This window comes from Lontra canadensis, unplaced genomic scaffold (assembly GCF_010015895.1).
Source record: "Lontra canadensis isolate GAN:19392208 unplaced genomic scaffold, GSC_riverotter_1.0 scaffold2, whole genome shotgun sequence".
Lineage (NCBI taxonomy): Eukaryota > Metazoa > Chordata > Mammalia > Carnivora > Mustelidae > Lontra > Lontra canadensis.
The window spans coordinates 10,585,111-10,605,383 of NW_022630996.1; the positions used below are offsets into that span (position 1 = coordinate 10,585,111).

Consider the following 20,273-nt stretch of genomic DNA (forward strand, 5'->3'; position numbering starts at 1 on the left):
AACACCGAGGAAACGGAGCAGCCAACGGAGACCGCCGACGAAATGACAGCGGAGCTTCACACGCGGCCATAGAACGAAGCAAAACACGAAGAAAGGCAGTAATCTAGCTGCCACGTGAGGCGGGCGACCCAATCCGCCCTCCGAGCAAGAACTTCAACTCCCGGCTTGCAGCTGGGCGGTTATCCTCCGCGGACTATAACTCCCAGGGTGCTGCGGGAGCGACCGCCCGCCTCTCCTCCCGCCCCTCCCCCGCCCCTCCCAGCCGGATCGGCGTGCGCCTGCGCACCGGAGGCCGGAGGAGTCTTACCCTAATGTAAGATGGTGGCCCGTCTGGCTGTGGAACCCACCGAAAGCTGAGAGTCTGTCTCTCAGCCGTAAAGGTCGGACTCGCTGAAGCAATCAGGCCCGGTTCTGAAGAGTTTTTCCCCGACACTCGTTCAGTGGTCTCTTGTGAGGACGCGGCAGCGCGTGGAGTCGGCTAAGGGAAAAGCGAGGCAAGGCAGGCGGGTGAGTCTATGCGGGGCTGGGCTTAGGGGAAACCCGGGGCTGACCGGCTACGAGAGAGCGGAGGCTTCGCTGGGACTGTGCAGGCCGCACCCCCCTTTCTCCCCACCCCCCGCCTCATCTTCACCCTCCTCCTCCTTGGTCTTCCTCCTCCTTCTCCTCTTCCTCCCTCTCCCCTCTACGCCACAGCAGTTACCACCAGGAAAAGGGAGCGGGGCAGAAGGCGGCGCGGCGGCGAGCACCGACTCCTTCGAAAATTTCCTCAATTGGGGAGCCGAAGCGGATTCTCGTCTCCAGCTCTCTCCCCTACGATTCTGTAGGGGCAGAAATCTTGGGTCTCAGTACTCCCTTGTTTTCCGAGCTCTCTCTCCCCTCCCTGACGTCCTTGTCCCAGCAGCCCCCGTCTCCCAGGACCAAAGCCATCACTTCCACTCTGACCCGAGTTGCTGCTGCTCATCAGTCCCACTACTCATTGCCCACTCGTCCTGCTGTTTGTTTTTTGCTCCCCTGCTAACCACTCTGGAGTTAGCCTTTGCCCCCCTCTTGTGCTTGCAATCAGCCCCTACTCTATCTGCCACACTAGCGCTTCCGATTTGCAGCCGTTCCTTTTACCACATCTGTCATTTTAAAGCTGCCCCTTAAGTACCTAGATCATGCTGCTGCTCGTTCTTACCCACCTGTTTCACAGCTTTCTTGGGAATATTCCGTTCATTCCCTCTTCTCCATACAGATTCTTTCAACATACACTTCCAGAAAAAAAAGGGATGCCCCGTGGTGGCCCCTGAAAAGTCAAGTTGGGAAGTGAATTGAGTGAGGTAGGATACTGTTAAACGTCACGAGTGAAGATCATTTATTCGGGCTACTCGGGAGAGGAACGTTTTCTTTTGGCTTTCAGTTGATCTATTTGTGGATTATTCGCTCTGTTGGGACGTGGGTTGTGTGTGTGTGTGTGTGTGTGTGTTTCCCTTCCATTCTATTTTTGACCCGCTTCTCCCTGCTACTAAGCATTCCACTGAATTACCTTTCCCCGGGACACTTAATGTGAACTCTGATTATACCAACAAATATTAGCCTAGGCATTTCAAAATAACATAAATCTGGCATACAACCAAATTAATCTGTGAACTCCACAAGAAAATAAAGAGGTTTTGATTATCTGCTGGTTATATGTGGGCTTCAGATCTTTTCCGTATTGAAAATTGATTATTGAGGGTTGGCTTAATTGATGAAATAATTCATGGTTTGGGTGGAAATTTCCTTTCCAGCCAATATCAGACTTAGTATTTTTGGATTTGGGAAGTTCTCTTTTAACATTTCTAGAATGGTAGGTATCTGAGTAAATTGTTTTTCTCGAAAACTCGTTAGGTGTGTATGCAAAAGAAAAATGAATTTTTTTTTCCCCAAAAGTAAATCCCCTTTTTTTTTTCCACAGAAAAGAAGGGGGCTGGGAAAAGAAATGACAAAGCTGTGCTCTTATATGCATTTGTTGGCACTTACTGTCATTATTATCTACATTAAAAAGCAGAAAACTAGGAGCAAAGGGTGGCTGATGATGTCCATTTTTTGATGAAAGCAAAATTGAAATGCCCTAATGGTATAATGAGCCTGTAATCACACCACTGTGAAATAAAGAATTATCAGAAAAACAAACAGGATTATGTAGATCAGATACATACATTTCAACATTTTAAGTTTAAACATAAATAAGACACTGTTAGATGTAAAAATGTTAAAAGTCACAGTAGCAATCTCCTGCATCAGTATAATTCTTATTTGCAAAAGTAAAACCTCAAATGTAAATACAAATGCATGCAATTACCCTTTTAATCACTTTTGCACATTGCTGTATTGAGATTTTTATAAATTTTACTTACAATACTTGAGGAATCCTCATTTGACATTCTGTTTACTTGATTGTGATAAATGGTCTGCTTTATCAAATATAAACCAAGGTTAGAAAAGCTGTTTATAAAACTTCCTTCTTCTTTTAGCCACTTACACCCCAATTTGGGGAAACTAAATAAATTCCTACTCAGAATTGTAAGCAATTTATATAGCAAGCCTTGCCCTGTGTTATAACTTGAGGTTTTTCTTTAAAAAATTACTTATATTTAGTTTATTAGTAGGAACGTGTTTAAAACAATTGATCTTCAACTCTAAGTGACAGTATATATCATTTTCTTTTTTCATCACTATTGGAGAAGCTTTCCACTTTGTGCCTGTAAATAATACCAACACACAGGTTTAAGAAATCCTTGGCGGTCATACTTGGCTGATTTGTAAGCAGTGTGTTCTAGGAGAGGACTGTTTGTCTGGCAGAAGAGTGTAAATGATTTTAATACATCTTTTGTTTTGCAAAGATACTTTAGCTAGCTAAATATATTCTCAAGTGATTTTCTTCACACCATACTTTCCTCCTGCAGTCATCAGATTCTTAGTTTCTGCACTTGGAAGTCAAAATGAATTCATTTGGGATCTTTAGTACATTTGAAGGAGGTATTTAAAATTTTTTGATGTTTTGATAGGAAATCGAAAGCTGTAATTTCAGAATATTTTTGTATGGTTTAAGTTTTTAGATGTAGCTTCAGGAACATTGCAACTTCATACTTCTGTGGATTTTGTTTCTTTCTTTTTTTGATAGTTTGGAATACTTTCTGTCAGGTTCAGTGGTTGAATTCTTTAGATGAATACATGAATTCTGTTGCAAGGTTTTTGAACATGAATTACTTGAACTTATTATATAAAATTGGTTTCCATAAAATTACATAGGCAAGTCTTTAATTTTATTAGGATGAGACAATTATAATCAAATGACAGAATGCAGGAAAAGATTAAATTTTGTACTGTCAACTTTACTAGCAGTAACTTTCAACTCATTGCTTTGTAAAGGAGAGTGTTGCTTAAGGGTTAACTTCTTTCATTAGGGGAATTTTATTTTAAAAATGATTTTAAATGGCTTAGGTGAATGAAGAAAACATTTTCTCAGTGTAAGCAGTATGATTTTAGTAGGCTTCCCTTTCCTTCCCTACTCCTGGTTTTAAGGTGAAGCTATGCTCTTCATATTATGGTGTGTGTGCACGTGTGTCTTGTACCTGCAAATAATACTCAGTTGAATCTATTTCAGCTCATGTTATTATTTTTATAGACCATTCGAGTGAAATAGAAAGTTTTAATTTGTGAAAACTTCAGCCCCTGATGAAAATTTCGCTTTCTGACATTAAGTATAATACTGTCTTGACTTTTTGTGAAGGAAGATACATTTAGCCCATTTGGTTCCAAAGAATAACAGTAGGGAAATAGGTTATAGAGATTTTTCATGTTCTAGAAATAGTATAACTAGAATGTACCACATAATTTTCTCAAAGGATTTCTTAATCTAAGTGGAACTTGTAAATGGTTTTTATCCCACTGGAATAGCATGTATTGGATAAAACTTAATACATTCTGAGATTTAAAAAATTTTATGTACTTCAGAGATACTAGGAAAAATCTGCAAATGTCCATCCTTATATATAAAATGTGTCAATATGTCAGTATCCCTGGTATTCTAAAGATAGTTATAAATATTTTTTTTTCTTGGAAGTTGAGATTAGACAAATTATAAAGATGGCATAATTTACTTAATCATGTAGTGCTGCAAGGAAAGAAGATAAGTGGGACTTTTTAATCATATTTAGTGGTTTTCTGAAAGAACTTTTTTCCAAATTGCTTTTAATCTTGTTATTATGTGGTCTTTATTAGAAAAGAGTGTGTGGTAAATGTTAACTTTTTAAAGCATAGTAATATAATTCAGTGGATTTTGTCACATTTCTTTTTCATGGTATTATTTTTTTACTTTTTAGTCAGAAATTAGTTTATGGAAGAGAAAATTTCAACACAATTTTGGCCTTTGGATTAGCGTTTTAGCAGGTTTTTTTTCCCCCGTGAGAAGGGAAAACTTAGATGCTACCAAAAAAATGATAATTACTTTAACTTGCTAGAAAAAGTTAATTTTCAAGATAGTATGAGTACAAGGGAGTTTGAGGATGAGTTTTTCTCTTAAGAACTGTATTTGTGAGGAAGGTTTCATTCTTACTAAACTCTGTTTATACAAGTGTTGTCCTGTTTTAAACTTTTAATTGCATTGGGTGATGAGATGATATATTGCTATGAAGATAAACCTTGCTATTTGTATATGTGTCTGTGAGATACCATTTCAAAAACAAATAGTTTTCTTGATTATGGCAGCTAATTACCTCTTGAGTGTTTAGAGACAGTGTAGGGCGGGAAAACCAAAATAATCATATTGTTTTATTCCTAAAACCAGTCTGGAAAAACAATAAGTCAAGGCAAAATGAGCAGTGTAATTAGAATAAAATGCCAACATTTAAAGGTAGCTGGTGTTGCATTTCTGCTTTTGGAAGAAGTTAATGAATGATGTTGTAGGGAAAATACTGATTGAAATTTGAAAAGTAGCTATAGACTGAAATATCAGGCGTGGAGCATTCCTTAGCAGCAACAAACAGATACATTGTCATTAAGCCAAATATCTGAAATTTCTTAAGCATGTTTTTCAGTCTTTGGAATAAAGAGGAAGTGCTAATTTTTCTGATTATTTAGGAACCTACTAATTCATTCCCTGTTGAGGGCAGTAGGTATCTTCAGATTGTGAATTTCCTGAAATAATACTGGCTGATTTGTGTTATTGAACATTGTAGCAACTTTTCCCCCCCTACCTTTTGTATGCTTATGATTTTTTCTTGATTTTTTTTCTGAGGTTTGGATGGACCTTTTTATGAATGTTGTAACAGAATGAAAATTTGAAGTATAAACAGTATCGCTTTTGGTAGTAAGATTATTCTTTTGATAGAGACTCTCCCATTTTAATAACATTATTTTCCTTAAACCAATTTTATTAATTCTTAGAATTAGGATGCTGCAAGATCCCTGTTCAATTAGATCTTTTTAGAAGAAAAAAAAATTTTTTTAATGGTTTTATTTATTTTTTTGACAGAGAGATAGAGTGAGAGAGGGAACACAAGCAGAGGAACCGGGAGAGGGAGAACAGGCTTCTCGCAGAACAGGGAGCCCGATGTGGGGTTGGATCCCAGGACCCTGGGATCATGACCTGAGCCGAAGGCAGGTCATGACTGAGCCACCCAGACCAGTTAGATCTTCCCAGAAATTTTTTTCTTAGTTTGAATTGGGACTTAGGTATTTGTTGAGTAAAGAAAATGTTATAATGTATCTTGGTTTTGTCATTTAAAATGAAGTAAAGACATTATTGGTACTTTTAAAATAATAAGCATATTGTGAAAAATTTTAAATAAGTATAAAGGTAGACATCAACTTCTTTGTAGTTGTCACTCAGCTTCAAAGATTATCACCTCATAACCAGTCTGGTTTCACCTACACCCCTAGTTACTTTACCTCTCATCCTTCTGCTCTTTGACCTAGATTATTTTGAAGCAAATCCTAGTCATCCCATTATTGCATTTGTATTGGAACTCTTTTGACATAATAAAATAAAATATCTTGGTATTTTATCAAGAATATTTAATCTGCTTGTCAAATAGTCTTTGAGTACTTATAGATCCACTTTCTGTGCTATGACCCAGACTTTTAAGAGTTTATTATCTTGTTGGGTAAAGGTTCATAATAATTTAACTAGCACTGTCCAAAGCGGTATCCAAATAACGTGCGGTATACATAGTCTGGGTCCAGTATGTCAGTGTAGGGATATCTTCAGACCGAAGTTCTAGGAGTGAGGCTTCTTAGAGAAAGTGGGACTTAAATAAAAAATACATACCATCTGCATAGGGAGAGCTTCTCCAGAAGGAGAATGTTCCATACATGAGCAAACACTGGCTGTGACCATCATGATGCGAGAGGGAAGTAAGTAGTCCGACCTCAGTGGAATGTGGAATGAAGCCTTAATTTTTGGGAATGGTGTCAGATAAGTTAGTATACTAGGATAGAGCTGGGTTTTGAAAGATAGGTTCAGTGGCAGGTTGAATTTGATCGGTGAAATTGTAAGGAACCATTAGAGTTGGTCAGGAGGCAGGAGATAACATATTAAAGGTGCTTTTTTTTTTTTTTTTAAAGAAAAATTGCTTTTCAGTAAGGTGCATCATATTTTGGGGTTGAAGTTAAGTTGAATTTGAAAATTTAATGACTAGGCCACTGAGGTAAGGAGCCATAGAGAGAAGTTAGTGTTGAAGTTCTAGAGGATTCTAGATTGATTTCAGCTAATTGATTTCATCTTCTCTTCAGTCTTCACATTCAGAAATAACACCAAGGTTTCAGAGAATCAAAACTGAAGAAATGTGGTCAATTTATCTTTGATAGTAAACTTCAATTTATTATCCAGGCCTAGCTTTTGGAAGGGAAGTGATGCATGATACTCGATATATAACAACCTTACAAAATTCCTGTAGAAAAAAGCTACCAGTGTTTTAAAATAATTTTAGATATTCTTTCACTGGGGAATGAGAGTTTGGAAAATAAAAGACCAGTCTTAATTACATGACTGTAATGGGGCGCCTGGGTCGCTTGGTAGGTTAAGCATCCAATCTTAGCTCAGGTCATGATCTCAGAGTCCTGGGATTGAGCCCCGTGTTGGGCTCCAGACTCAGTGCAGAGTCTGCTTGAGACTCTTTACTCCCTCTGCACCCTCCCCCTGTGTTTGAGGGCGCTCTCTCTCAAAAAAAAGAAAGAAAGAAAGAAAGAAAGAAAAAAAAAATCACATGATAGTAAGAGATGGAACATATTTCACTTGTATAAGAGAAATTTATGCCTCATCTGTTTCTTGTGTGAACGAGTTCAGAAGGAGTATTAGGAAACTTATCTGAACAGCTTATAACCAGTATATATTATTAAATATCTGTAAAGTTTAATAATGACCTGATGAGAGCTGAAGAAATGGCAGAAAGTTCTGATGAAGTAGGGCACTAACTATTGTCAGTTCCAGGCTCCCTTAAGGATGGTTAAGTTTAGGTCAGCAGGCTAGAGAAGAATGTTGGGACAATATTAAATAGAAACGTGTTCCTTGATTTAATTTGTTATACTCTGCTTTGCAAAGGTATTAATAAAAACAGATCTGGTTAAACAGCCATATTCTTATTTGGAATTTTTCTTGAGTTATGAGACCCTGGAAGTTCTTTTCTAGTTTTGTCGGCTCTTCATTAGACCAGCTTTCTAAATCTGTTCTGTGTCGCCATGTATTCTCTTATTGCTTCCTTCAATATCACATGTAGTCCTTCTCAACAGTATATGTGATTGTAGAGCTTAAGGATTCTCACAGTCTGAAAACAACTCAAGCTGAGGGTGCTTGCAACAACTTCAAAATTAAATTTATCTTTATTCACCAACCTTTTTTGGTCCTGTTATTCTAAAAGGCATAACCGACCATAATGCCGTGGACCCTTTAGGTACTTAGGAAATATTGATAAGGATACAGATGATGATGCAACATAGTACATTATTGGGACATGTATGTTTTTCTCTAACATTCCCTCCGTCCTATGATCTCCTTACTCCTGGTAGCATGACAGAGCTATTTTTGACATTGTTTACTTCTTTATTTAGCCGATCTGTTGTGCTTTCTAATATGGTCAATAGAATGGAAAGCTGTTGCTTTCTTGGGAGTTTAACAGGGGCTTTAATATGTTAATTTTGGATTTAATTGAGTTGAGATCCCTTCATGCAGGACAATCTTGAGAAGGATTGTAGATCTTAATTGCCACCAGTGTATGTGGGAGGGAAGTAAGTATCAAGTACACAGTATGGGAGAGCCTTAGTATTTGAGAATATCTTCAGTGGCAGCTGCCAATCCATTCTTTTCCCAAGAAATTTTAATTTAGTCCCTTGGAGTGTGGAGCCATTTATAAAGGTCACATTGGGTAGTAGTGGCGAGAAAAGGGTTCTCTACTCCAAAAAAATCTCTCTCAATTTTAATAACTTAAATAAATCTCAAATTATTAATAGTTTGCTTTTTTTAATTCATGCAGTTCTTGGGAAAGAGCTGACTTTGTGTGAGTGGCTTTGGGGTTGCCTTGGGTGGCCAGCAGGATAGGTGTGTTGTAAACTCAGGAAAGGGGAGGGGAGGCAGAAAATAAAATGAGAAGACTTCAGATTCTAGCAATGGCGACTCTGCATTTTTGACTGAAGCATTGTTCAGCTCCTTTGCTGTCTTTGGTTACATACTTCAGGTTTTTTGTTTTTGTTTTTGTTTTGTTTTGTTTTAAGGTTTATTTACTTTAGAGAAATAGAATGAGTATGGTGGTAAGGGGCAAAGGGAGAGAGAGAATCCCAAGCAGGCTCCACAGCCAGCACAGAGCCTGACATTGTGACCTTGAGATTATGACCTGAGCTGAAACCAAGAGTTGGGACACTTAACCGACTGTGCCCCCAAAGTGCTTCAGCATCTTTTTTTCTAAGTTAGACTGTTAGTACGAATTGGGGAGGCTATAGACTTTAGCCTTTTCCAAATCAAGCTAGTGTCCTTGTGCAGCTTTGTGCATTTTAACCTCTGTAGCTCAAAACGTGACAAATTGTGTCTTTTCTCTGCTAGAACGAAAGGGGAAACTGCTAGAAGGAAAGAGAAGAATAACACTGGTATGATACTCATCTGCTTATATGTTAGTGGTGTACTAAGACTATTTTATGGAAAATCCTCTGCCTTTTATTTTTAATTTTATGTATTCAGTTATAAAATAGCTTCATGAATTTGCCAAATGAGTCCTTAGGAACCTTTAAAAAGGTCCATACCATGGAGTTAATGATAGATTGAAGATCACCTATGTAAGTTGATGCTTGGTGGTACTTTTTTGAGATTTCTTACTTCTACTAAAATATTTTCTGTCATACTGGACACATCCTAGATTTGAATTTTTCTTCCAAAAAGTAAAGCTAGGAATCTCTTTTTAAGGTAGCTACCTTCCCTGCTTTGTATTCAAATCTGTTTTGATCCTGATGAAAGGAAGTATGACAGTAAAATACTTTGAGTAAAGTCATGCTAACAAAAGATCATTTGTTAGTCATGTGTCACCGTATATTCTTTTGTCATGTCTAGCTAATATTTTGTGCAGCTTTGGTGAACTCTGAATAATACATGATGTGTTTGTGTTTACAGATTGTGTTTTTTTTTATTTTATGTACAACTAAATTCACAATTTTTAAAACTTAGCATGATATTAAAGGGTATAATTTTTTCCGTATTTGGAACAAAGGACTAACTTAAATGATTTTTCATAGTTGAACATAGTTTTTAATAGCTTCTCGTTTTCTGTGCAAGCCCTTCGAATTCTCCCCTAATTTTATTTATTGTTTACTATTGGGAGCATGCAGTGTAGTATGGAGCCAGACTGCCTTAATGTAAATCTTGGTTCTACCATTTATTACTTGTCAGACCTAAGGCAAGTTACTTTACCCTGTGTGGCCCTCAACTGCCTCATTTGTAGCATCAAGATGTGAGGATTATCTGTGGAGTAAATGAGTTAATATAGGTAAAGTGCTTGGAATAGTATTTGGCACGTAGTAAACCCTGTATATAAGTGTTTGCTATTATTATACATTATTATACATTTGAAAAAATCAGAAAACATTCATTTTTTGAAAACTTATTTTTTAATTCAATACAGTTTTTAATGTTTAGTTACTAGACATATGTTTTCAGTAATTATTTGACAAGCTGGAAACACAAGTAAGGTGTTTGAAGTGATAATCGAAAGACTGGCTTGTCTGGAGTTCTTTTGAATCAGGGGGTATTAGAAAATGAAACTGGATAGGTATGATAGAAAATGACTATGGAGTGTTTTGGTTTTTTTTTAAAGATTTTATTCATTTATTTGACAGAGAGAGATCACAAGCAGGCAGAGAGGCAGGCAGAGAGAGAGGAGGAAGCAGGCTCCCTGCTGAGCAGAGAGAGAGCCCGATGTGGGGCTCGATCCCAGGATCCTGAGATCATGACCTGAGCCGAAGGCAGCGGCTTAACCCACTGAGCCACCCAGGCGCCCCATAAAATGACTATGGAGTGTTTTGAACTGAGACAGAAATTTAGATGTGGTTGTTAAGTGGGCAATCATTGCAATCATGGTAAGGTTTTTTTTTTTTTTTAAGTCGGGAGAGTGATGTGTTTAAAATAGTATTTAGGGGAAGGTGGTTTTGAGTGTTTTTGGTAGCATAGAATTATTTGATTTTATGTGGACGGAGGGTTTTTAATTTTTTTTGGTCTGTTTTGTTCAGGGACCTACCTTAAATGGCTCAGACAGCGCCTCATAGATAGTAAGAGCTCAGTAAATACTTACCTGACGAATGAATCTTAAGGGAGACCGTGAGTTAACAGAGAGAGAGAAACTTTTGGAAACTCTGCCTTTAAGAAGTCTAAGTGAAAAAAGTGTTACTAAAGGAATAATTGGAGAGGTGGAAAGAAGACGGAAGAAAGAAAATGGAAAAGTTTAATAAAGTTTAAGTTTCAGAAAACAAAGAGATTTTCCAGTAGAGAGAAGTCACAACGATGAGGAATAGGAAAATCCAATATAGCATCACTTCTATTTTAAGAGGAAAAGAAAGTAGTGACGCAGTCTGATTCGACATTCAAGGCGTTGAGAATAGTGAAAGCCCTTTGGCTTGTGGTGTGATGATCAAGAGCCATCTGAAAGCAATTTTACTTGCATGGGAATGTAAATCAGATTGGGGGAAAGCTTGAGGAAGGTTTAAGTGCAGAGTCTAGGTAAAAACCATTCAGTTGAGAAAATAACTGTAAAAATGGCAGGAAGACAAATTATAATAGCAGCTTTCATAGTTCTTGAATATGTACTATGAGGGATTCTATATATTAAGAGAAAACTTGAGGCAGTTTGTGCTGAATGTTCTTGTTTTGTAATAGAGAAGACTTACTCCACACCCTGCTTCAGGACTCTGCCACTTCCTAACTCTCTAACTCTCCCTAGCCATGATAGCATGTATTTCATAGATCTGTGATAAGGATTAAGTTATTGACTCTTTTTAAAGCACTTAGAAAAATGCTTGGTATCTGGTAAATGTTTGATAAATGTTAGTTAGCTGTTATCATCATCCACTGTTGAGGTAGAGAGTAGGATTGGAGGTTCGCATTGAAAAAGAAAAAAAGTAAGGAAATGACTGCGAAGTAATGTCCAGAACTAAATGGAGAGGCCTTAGAACCTTTGCTCTGGCTATTCTCTCTGCCTGAAGAACACTTTTCCAAATATCCACATAGCTTCCTCAACTCCTTCAGACCTTTGCTCAAATGATCTCCTTTTCAATAAGGCCTACCCTATTTCTTTACGGTTAGAACCCAGGCCCCTCTCCCTTAATATTTGCATTTTTAAATTTTTTGTATAATATTTATCTTCATACATATCACATAATCCATTTATTCTTTGTATATACTATTTGTTGCTGATTTCCATCTGTTAGGGTAGGGGCGTTTGTTCCCTGATGTACCCCAGGTTCTGGGAATAGTAGTTGGTATATTAGTAGTAGGTGCTCAATATATGCTTGCCGAATTAATAAATTACTCTGCCAATGAAGAGGGTTTTCTGAGATTGGTGAACACTATGTAGAAGTTGACCTCAAAGATTTCCTCTCCTTTCTGAAATAAGTCCATTTTGGTAGTGGTTTTCCTGGCATTCATTTGAGAAATCCATTTAGCTGAGGGAAGGAAAATGTAAGATGAATTTCTTTTTTGCTACAATAACTATATTTTACATTTGATTAGGTAATGAAAGCTTACCTTTGAGTGCTTGTTAGATACTAGGTAATGTTGTAACCTCTTTATTAGTTTTTAAAAATTCTACAACCTTACAAGTACATCATAGTTTTCTTGCAAGCCATTATTAGGGATGAAGGGGAAGCCATTTGCCCTGAGACTAAGCATGCTTCCCAAGACTGTTGTCTTCTTTTGACAGGGAGCTTCTTAGATGTCATTCCTCCCTCCGGCATTCACAGCCTTGACACTATTACTTGCCTGAAGTGTATCTGGACTAATCTCATTATGTCCTTTATCCCTTTTTATGTCAGTCACCACTAGTCTCCTACTTTAATCCCCACAGGATTCTGAACATTTCTAGGCTTTTCATTCCTCTCCATCATCAGCAAAATTTCTTCTATCCTTGTTTTTTTCCTGAACATTTTCCTCTGCTCTCCACTTTTCTGAAAACACTGCTTCCCCTGTAGTCCTCTAACATGTTGGTTATTAAATTTTTCATTTTTTTCTTGTATGCCATCATCAAAGGTCAGTGGGGAGTCCCATGCACTATGATTGAAAACTATATTTCCCATTCTTACTTCCTCCATATAGCAGTTGAAGAGGGAGCCTTGTTCCACTGAGTCTGAAAAATGGGGCGGATACATTCCATTTACCTTTCCTCTGTGAAATTTGTCTGTTAACAGGGTATGTTGTCCATAAACCCTTGTTTGCTGTCATCTACTGCGCTCTGGGTTACATCTTCTCTTTTCTTGACCATTACAGCTCCTTGCTCACTGTTCTTCTTGGTGATACTCTGACTCTTACTTCTTCATAATTTCAGCTTGTACCATCTCTGATGCTACTGCGGCCTTCTCTGAATTCGTCCCTAAAGATTTTGCTTACCATCTCATTTCAGTCACTCACTTGTGGTTGTATCGTACACCTTCTTATTACCTATAACTTGAACCCTTCCATGATTTTCAATTTATGCAGCCCCTTCTGCCATTTATCTTTTCATCTCATTTTACCTAATACCGTAACACAACAAACTTTTACTGTCATTAGGATCTCCAGTCTACAGACTATCCTTTGCCCCTTTGCTTTTCTTTCTTCTTACCTATTAAACATTTATTACCTAGTGATTGATCATTATATTCATTCCCTTTCATATGCCCTCTACTCTTTTGCCCCTTTTTTACTTCTTTATACTTACTTGGCAAACCATCAACTCTAGCTAAGTCAGATTCTCTTGAGGACTTCACATCTGTACCTGCGTGGCTACAAGTGACTGAAGAACACAACCATGATGAGCACTCTCAACTTTAAATTCATGTAAGAAACCACAGGTGGCCCTTACTATTGTGTGGCAGTCATTATCTATTTCCTTAGTCCATTCATTTTTCCCTCTCCCAGATGACTTAGTTATACCCTTGCCTTTCTTCTCAGACTTCTAACCTTCTTCCTCATACTCACTCTCAGTTGATGGACCTACTTTCCCTTCCACCAAGAGAACATTTACAGACTCCACCACCTCATCTCTGTACCTGATGGTCTGACTCACAGACCTTTGCCTTCCTTCTGTTACTATAGATGAACTGTCTTTGCTTCTGTCTAATCCAGTTCCTTGGATCAATGCATTCAATCCCATCCCCTTTCATTTACTCTGAACATTGCTCTAAGTAATTCTCCTCCCTCTTTACAGATCATTAATTTTTCCTTTTCTGGGTCATTCCCATTAATGTGCAAACATGCTGTAATTTTATAATTTTTATCCTCATAAAATATATTCTTTTGCTCTTCTCTATTTCCATTGCAGCAGAATCCCCTAAAGCATTGTCTAAATGTACTTGTTCTGGTTATTGTCTCATGTGTTCTCTGGAGCCTGTTTTAGTTAGGCTTTGGCTCCTACCACTCACTGTACTAAGATTGTTTTAGTACTAACCATGACAGTGGTAAATCTAGGAGTCATTTCTTTGTATTATGTGATCAGTCTAACTTTGACAAGTTATTTTTTTCTTCCTTTTTGATATACTTGTTTCATTTACCTTTTAGGATACCACATCCTCTTGGTTTTCCTTAAAACTTACTGGCTGCTCTTCCTTAGTCTTTCTTGGTAGATCCTCCTCTTTGCCTACTTCTAAACAGTGGAATATCCCAGGGCTCACTTTCTACCTTCACTCACTTGGTGATCTCTGCTAGTTTTGCGGCTTTGAATATCTTCTTTTTTGGGGCGGATTGGGGGTAGGCTTTGAGTATCTTCTAAATGTTGATGGGTCTCAAATTTATTTCTCCAGCCTCAACTACTCTCCTCAACTCCATATTTGTATATCTAGTTGCCTACTTAATGTTTTCACTGGAATGGCTGTTAATGGTTTCAAACTCAACATGTCCAAAATAGAATTCATGCTCTTTCCTCCCAAATTTGCCCTCCCCTAACTGCTTCACCCACATAGCCTTCCTCATCTCAAGGCTGGCAGCTTTCACTTGCTCAGGCCAGAAATCTTGGCCTTATTCTTGACTCTCTTGCTCTCACACATTTATTTCATTTATTTCACATTTATTCCATCAGGAAATTTTGGCTCTACCTTTGAAACATGTACGAAATTCAACTAGTTTTCACCATCTCCACAGCTACCATCATTTCTTGCTGGGTAATTGCAGCAGGCTTCTAAGGGATTTCTCTACTTCTACCCTTTTCTCTATAGTTTGTTAATAATATAGCTGTTAGAATGATCTTTTGAAAACATCAGTTAGATGGCAAGAGATCTTGCACCACATCTGAGAAATTTCATTTGAGTTGATAAGATTAAAGATTGTTCTGCTGGTTTTATTTTATCTCATTGGTTCAGATGGCGTATTTAATGTAGGCTTTGATTATAACCATTTTTATAGGTAGACAAAGAGCTGTCAGGGATGGTTCGTGGTCTTCCTCATTTCTCCTCACTAACCGTCCTTTTTTTTTTTTTTTTTAAAGATTTTATTTACTTATTTGATAGAGAGTACCCCTGCACCATTTGAGGGGATAGGCAGAGGGAGAGGGAGAGGGAGAGAGATAAGTAGACTCTATGCTCAGAGCCAGGCTTGATCCCAGAACCTCAAGATCACGACCTGAGCATAAGTCGGATGCTTAACCAACAGAGCCACCCAGGTGCCCCACTAACCATCATCTTTTCAGCCCTACACACAGAAAGACTATATCCCTGAAGAAATTGGAAAGAGAAGGTCTGAGTTGGTTACTGTTTCAGAAAGTTGCTTTGAAAGGAAGAGTGGACCACCCTTTCTTAATAGAGGTCTGCTGTTACCGCTGCTAATGTCCTTTAGCAACATTGGCTTTCCCTTATCCCCTGCCAAATTTAATGTCTTCTCTACCCCTGCCCGTTTTGTTTTTTCCTACTCCCAGATGGAAGTATTATATTTCTTAACTTTTGGCTCTATTTGAATTAGTGTTTTATACTCTAAACTCTCTTTTTACATATCCTGAAACCCATTCTTAGGGCTGGGAGATGTGTTGGTTGTATTTCTGTGAATAGTTTCCAATAGAATGATAATGAACATGATAGTAAAAGGGGAATTGATAGAAATAGGTGGAAAGGAAATGACATGTACAACTGTGGGGAAAATGAATGAATTTGTCATAATGCTGATAATTTCTGGAGGAGTTATACTGTACTACATGTAAAGAAGCTTAGAGATTAGTGGGCAAGAAAGAACTTAATTGCTTTTTTTATTTCTTTGCGTTCTTTTCTGTGAAGGCACATGTTCTCTAATCAGTTTTCTTCTGATTCCCTTTCTGAAAGTTTTCTTGTATGGGATCAACAGTCATCAAAATTATGATGTTGTGTATATATTGCTATTGATTTCATATCCTTTCAGATTATTGTACTTAATCTCTTGGTCTGAAAGTAGACATATGCCTGTTTTCTCAAACCATTTCTTAGACCTGTTTTGTCCCTTATGGTACCCATGAGCTGCGGTGGCTATTGAGCACTTGAAATCTGACTAGTCTGGGGCACCTGGGAGTCTCAGTCAACTGGTTAAGCACGTGACTCTTGATTTCTTTTTTTTTTTTTTTAATATATCATTTATTTATTTGACAGATCACAAGTAGGCAGAGAGGCAGGCAGAGAGAGAGAGGGGGAAGCAGGCTCCCCGCTGAGCAGAGAGCCCAATGAGGGGCCCGATCCCAGGACCCTGGGATCATGACCTGAGCCGAAGGCAGAGGCTTTAGCCCACTGAGCCACCCAGGCACCCCGTGACTCTTGATTTCATCTCAAGTCATGATCTCAGGCTCATGAGATCAAGCCCCAGATGGGGCTCCATGCTGCGGATGGAGTCTGCTTAAGATTCTCTCTCCCTTTCCCTCTGCCCCTTCCCCTGCTTGTGCTGTCTCTAGGTAAATGAATTAAATACATAAATAAAGTCTTAAAAAAAAAAAAAAAAGAAAAATGTGGCTAGTCTGAATTGAGATGTGTGCTGAGTGAAAAATACTGGAGTTTGAATGCCTAGTACAAAAAGGTTATAAAATATCTCATTAGTAATTTAAAAAATGATGATTACATGTATTTTGGATGCATTGGGTTAAATAAAATTAATTACCTTTTGTTACTTTTTCTTAATGTGGCTAGTAGAAAATTTAAAATCATAGTAGTCATTTGCATTATATTTCTCTTAGACACTGATTACTTTTTTTTTTGTAAGATTTTTATTATTATTTTTTTAAATTTTTTTATTTATTTGTTTGACAGACAGATTACAAGTAGGCAGAGAGGCAGGCAGAGAGAGAGAGAGAGGAGGAAGCAGGCTCCCTGCCGAGCAGGGAGCCCGATGCGGGGCTCGATCCTAGGACTCTGGGACCATGACCTGAGCCGAAGGTAGAGGCTTTAATCCACTGAGCCACCCAGGTGCCCCGGTAAGATTTTATTTTTAAGTAATCTCTACACCCAGTGTGAGGCTCAGGCTCACAACCCTGAGAACAAGAGTTGCAAGCTCTTCTGACTGAGCCAGCTGGTGCCCCTAAACTTACCTTTTTCTTTTCTCTAATACTTTGAGTTGTTTTTAACTCAGTTAATGATCTGTTCTATATTCAACTAAAAATGAATTTGGTATGATGTATTTTAAAAGCATTTTTTCCGAAGTTAAATACTTTTATATTGTTGTGTTTTTGCTTTTTTTTTTTTGCCTGTTTTTTTTTTTTTTTTTTTTTTAAAGCTAGCAAGGGTTTAATAGTGGTCAACGTGAAAGTACTTTCTGAAGGTGGGAGAGAGGGCAGGCCCAGAGGTGGCAACTGCCTGTATTGTTATCCTTCTTCTTTTTCTTCTTTTTTTAAACATTTTATTTCTTGATTTGACAGAGAAGAGAGAGGGAGTGAGAGAGAAAACAATAGCAGGGGGAGCTGCAAGCCCAGGAAGAAGCGGGCTCCATCCCAGGACCCCAGGATCATGACCTGAGCCTAGGGCAGATGCTTAACCAGCTGAGCCACCCAGGCACTCCTGTTGTTACCCTTCTTAGTATTAATGTTCTCAAGCTAAGTTTTCTTTTAAGCCTCTGACTTTTGCTATACCCTGCTCATAGCACTACATAAACTTAAGTTATTCTTTATCTCCATTGCCTGGAAGAATTTTGAAGGAGGAACTTAAAAAGTATCAGAGTTTATCTTTTTATTTACTCTTTTTTTTTTTTTAAAGATTTATTTATTTATTTGACAGATAGAGATCACAAGTAGGCAGAGAGGCAGCCAGAGAGAGAGAGAGGAGGAAACAGGCTCCCTGCTGAGGAGAGAGCCAGATGTGGGGCTCGATCCCAGGACCCTGGGATCATGAAGGCAAAGGGTTTAACCCACTGAGCTACCCAGGTGCCCTGTTTACTCTTCTTCTTAATATTAGACTATTTAATAGTACATGTTACAATCCTTCCATTATTAACGTATAACTTTAAAGGCAATTTGTATCTGGTTTAAAAAAAGGATTGGAAATTCTAAGTATGAGAGAAGAGATTTCGTCTGCTTACACACAAAACCCAGCAGATGAATAAACACCCCTAACCCCTGCTGACTCTAGTCAGCATTACTGCTCTTCTCCCCCCACCCCCATGTTATAATACTTTATAAAGATTTAAGTTCATGGTTTTATTTATATTATACATCTGTTGAAAAAAAAAAGATTTATCTTGGGTTCAGTGAATCTTTTTTACAGAGGTTAAGCTTTGAACTGTCTTTAAGTCCAAGACGCTTATAGCTTAGATCTGGGAAGTTTTTTAAGTGAGCAGCTGATAATTGGGTAGTTATGGATATGTTGACTTCTGATTTCCAAATATATTTCACTGTAATCCACAATATGTTGTTACCATGAACATATTAACAAAAATGGCTCTTAAACATTTGAAAATTTACAGAACTATTATTTTTATTCTCATCCAGAGAGTCCACAGTACCTCCTTAGGTATTGAAAATTATATAAAAGGTGCAAGAAGTAAAGTTGGGCCAACAAGCTTGAATCCTTTTTTAAAAGTTTATCTATTTTTAGTAATCTCTGCACCCAATGTGGAGCTTGAACTCATGAGCCCTAGATCAAGAGTCTCATGCTCTTCTTACTGAGCCAGCCAGGCGGCCCCCTTGAATCTTTTTTAAAAAAAGAAGAATTGATTAAAAAAAAATTTTTTTTTATAAACAAGGACAGTTGGGGAAAAGATGTATGGCGAGAAAAGAACAGAGATAATATAGATAATAGGAATTGTGGAAAGGAAGAAGGAAAGTGAGCTCATTAAAGTTCACATTCTTAGATGTGCATTGGAAGGATAACTTTGATGGGCTGAAAAAATTTTGCTACTTGTCAGTTTTCTGGGTCTTAGAATACCCTGTTTACATTTTTGTTTCCTCTAAGCTTTGAGCAGAGGCCCAATTTCTTTTGGCTATGCAGACTTCGATTTAGATTGATCCATAAGAATAATTTGAGGGACACCTAGGTGTCTCAGGACGTTAAGTGTCTGCCTTGTGCCCTAGTCCTGGGATTGAGTCCCCTTTCAGGCTCCCTCCTAAGTGGGGGCATCTGTTCTCCCTCTGCCCTTCCCCCTACTTGCATGTGCTCTCCCTCCTTCCCTCCCTCAAATAAATAAATAAAATCTTAAAAAAAATTTCTGAATCCATCTGTGTTGTGCATATCAACTGTTCTTTTTAATTGCTGAGTAGTATTTCACAGTGTGGATACACTGTAGTTTGTTTAACCATGCATCTGTTGATGGGTGTATTGGTTTTTAGTTTTTTGGCAGTTGCTAATAGAGCTGTTAATATTAGCATGAACTTAAGTTTTCATTTCTCTGGGATAAGTGCCCAGGAGCACAAATGTTGGGTGTTAGGTAAGTTCGTATTAGTTTTAAAAGAAACTCCAAGACTATTTTCTGGAATTGCTTTATGATTTTGCATTCCCACAAGCATTATGTGACTGATTCGGTTTTTTTTCTAAATTCTAATGAGATTGGGTATTATCCCTTTTCTTGGTCTGTAGTTCATTCTGTTATCTCATAGTTTTGTTTTGTTTTTTAAGATTTTATTTATTTATTTGACAGACAGAGATCACAAGTAGGCAGAGCAACAGGCAGAGAGAGAGGGGGAAGCAGGCTCCCTGCTGAGCAGGAGAGCCCGATGTGGGGCTCGATCCCAGGACCCTGGGATCATGACCTGAGCCAAAGGCAGAGGCTTAACCCACTGAGCCACCCAGGCGCCCCTGTTATCTCATAGTTTTAATTTGCATTCCCTGATGGCTAAAGATGTAGAATGTTTTTTCATTTGCTTATTGGCCATTCATATGTCATCTTCAGTGAAATGTCTGTCTTTTGCCCATTTTCTGACTGGATTTTTTTTGCTCTTGAGTTTGAGAGTTCTTTATATATTCTGGATACAAATTCTTTGCCCAAAATGTGGTTTGCAAATATCTTGTGTTTTCATCCTCTTCATAGAGCCCCTCACAGGGCAAAAGTTTTTAATTTTGATGAGGACAGTATGTCAGTTCTTTCTTTTATGTATTATGCTTTTTGTGTCAAGTCTAAGAATTCTTTGCCTCATCCTAAGTCTCTAAGGTTTTCTGTA

At 38.0% G+C, this 20,273-nt stretch overlaps 1 protein-coding gene across 6 annotated transcripts in view; it reads left to right on the forward strand.

The window, feature by feature from the left end:
* The first annotated feature begins 276 nt into the window (after positions 1-276).
* CNOT4 (CCR4-NOT transcription complex subunit 4) overlaps positions 277-20,273 on the forward strand; it is a 137,618-nt gene continuing 117,621 nt past the window's right edge. For 4 of the 6 annotated variants that reach the window (XM_032868574.1, XM_032868583.1, XM_032868592.1 and 1 more), the window contains exon 1: positions 278-507. The gene's annotated coding sequence lies outside the window, so the exon portion shown is untranslated. Of the gene's footprint in view, positions 508-20,273 lie in introns of all 6 variants that reach the window. The other 2 variants (XM_032868556.1, XM_032868566.1) reach the window with 1 other exon arrangement.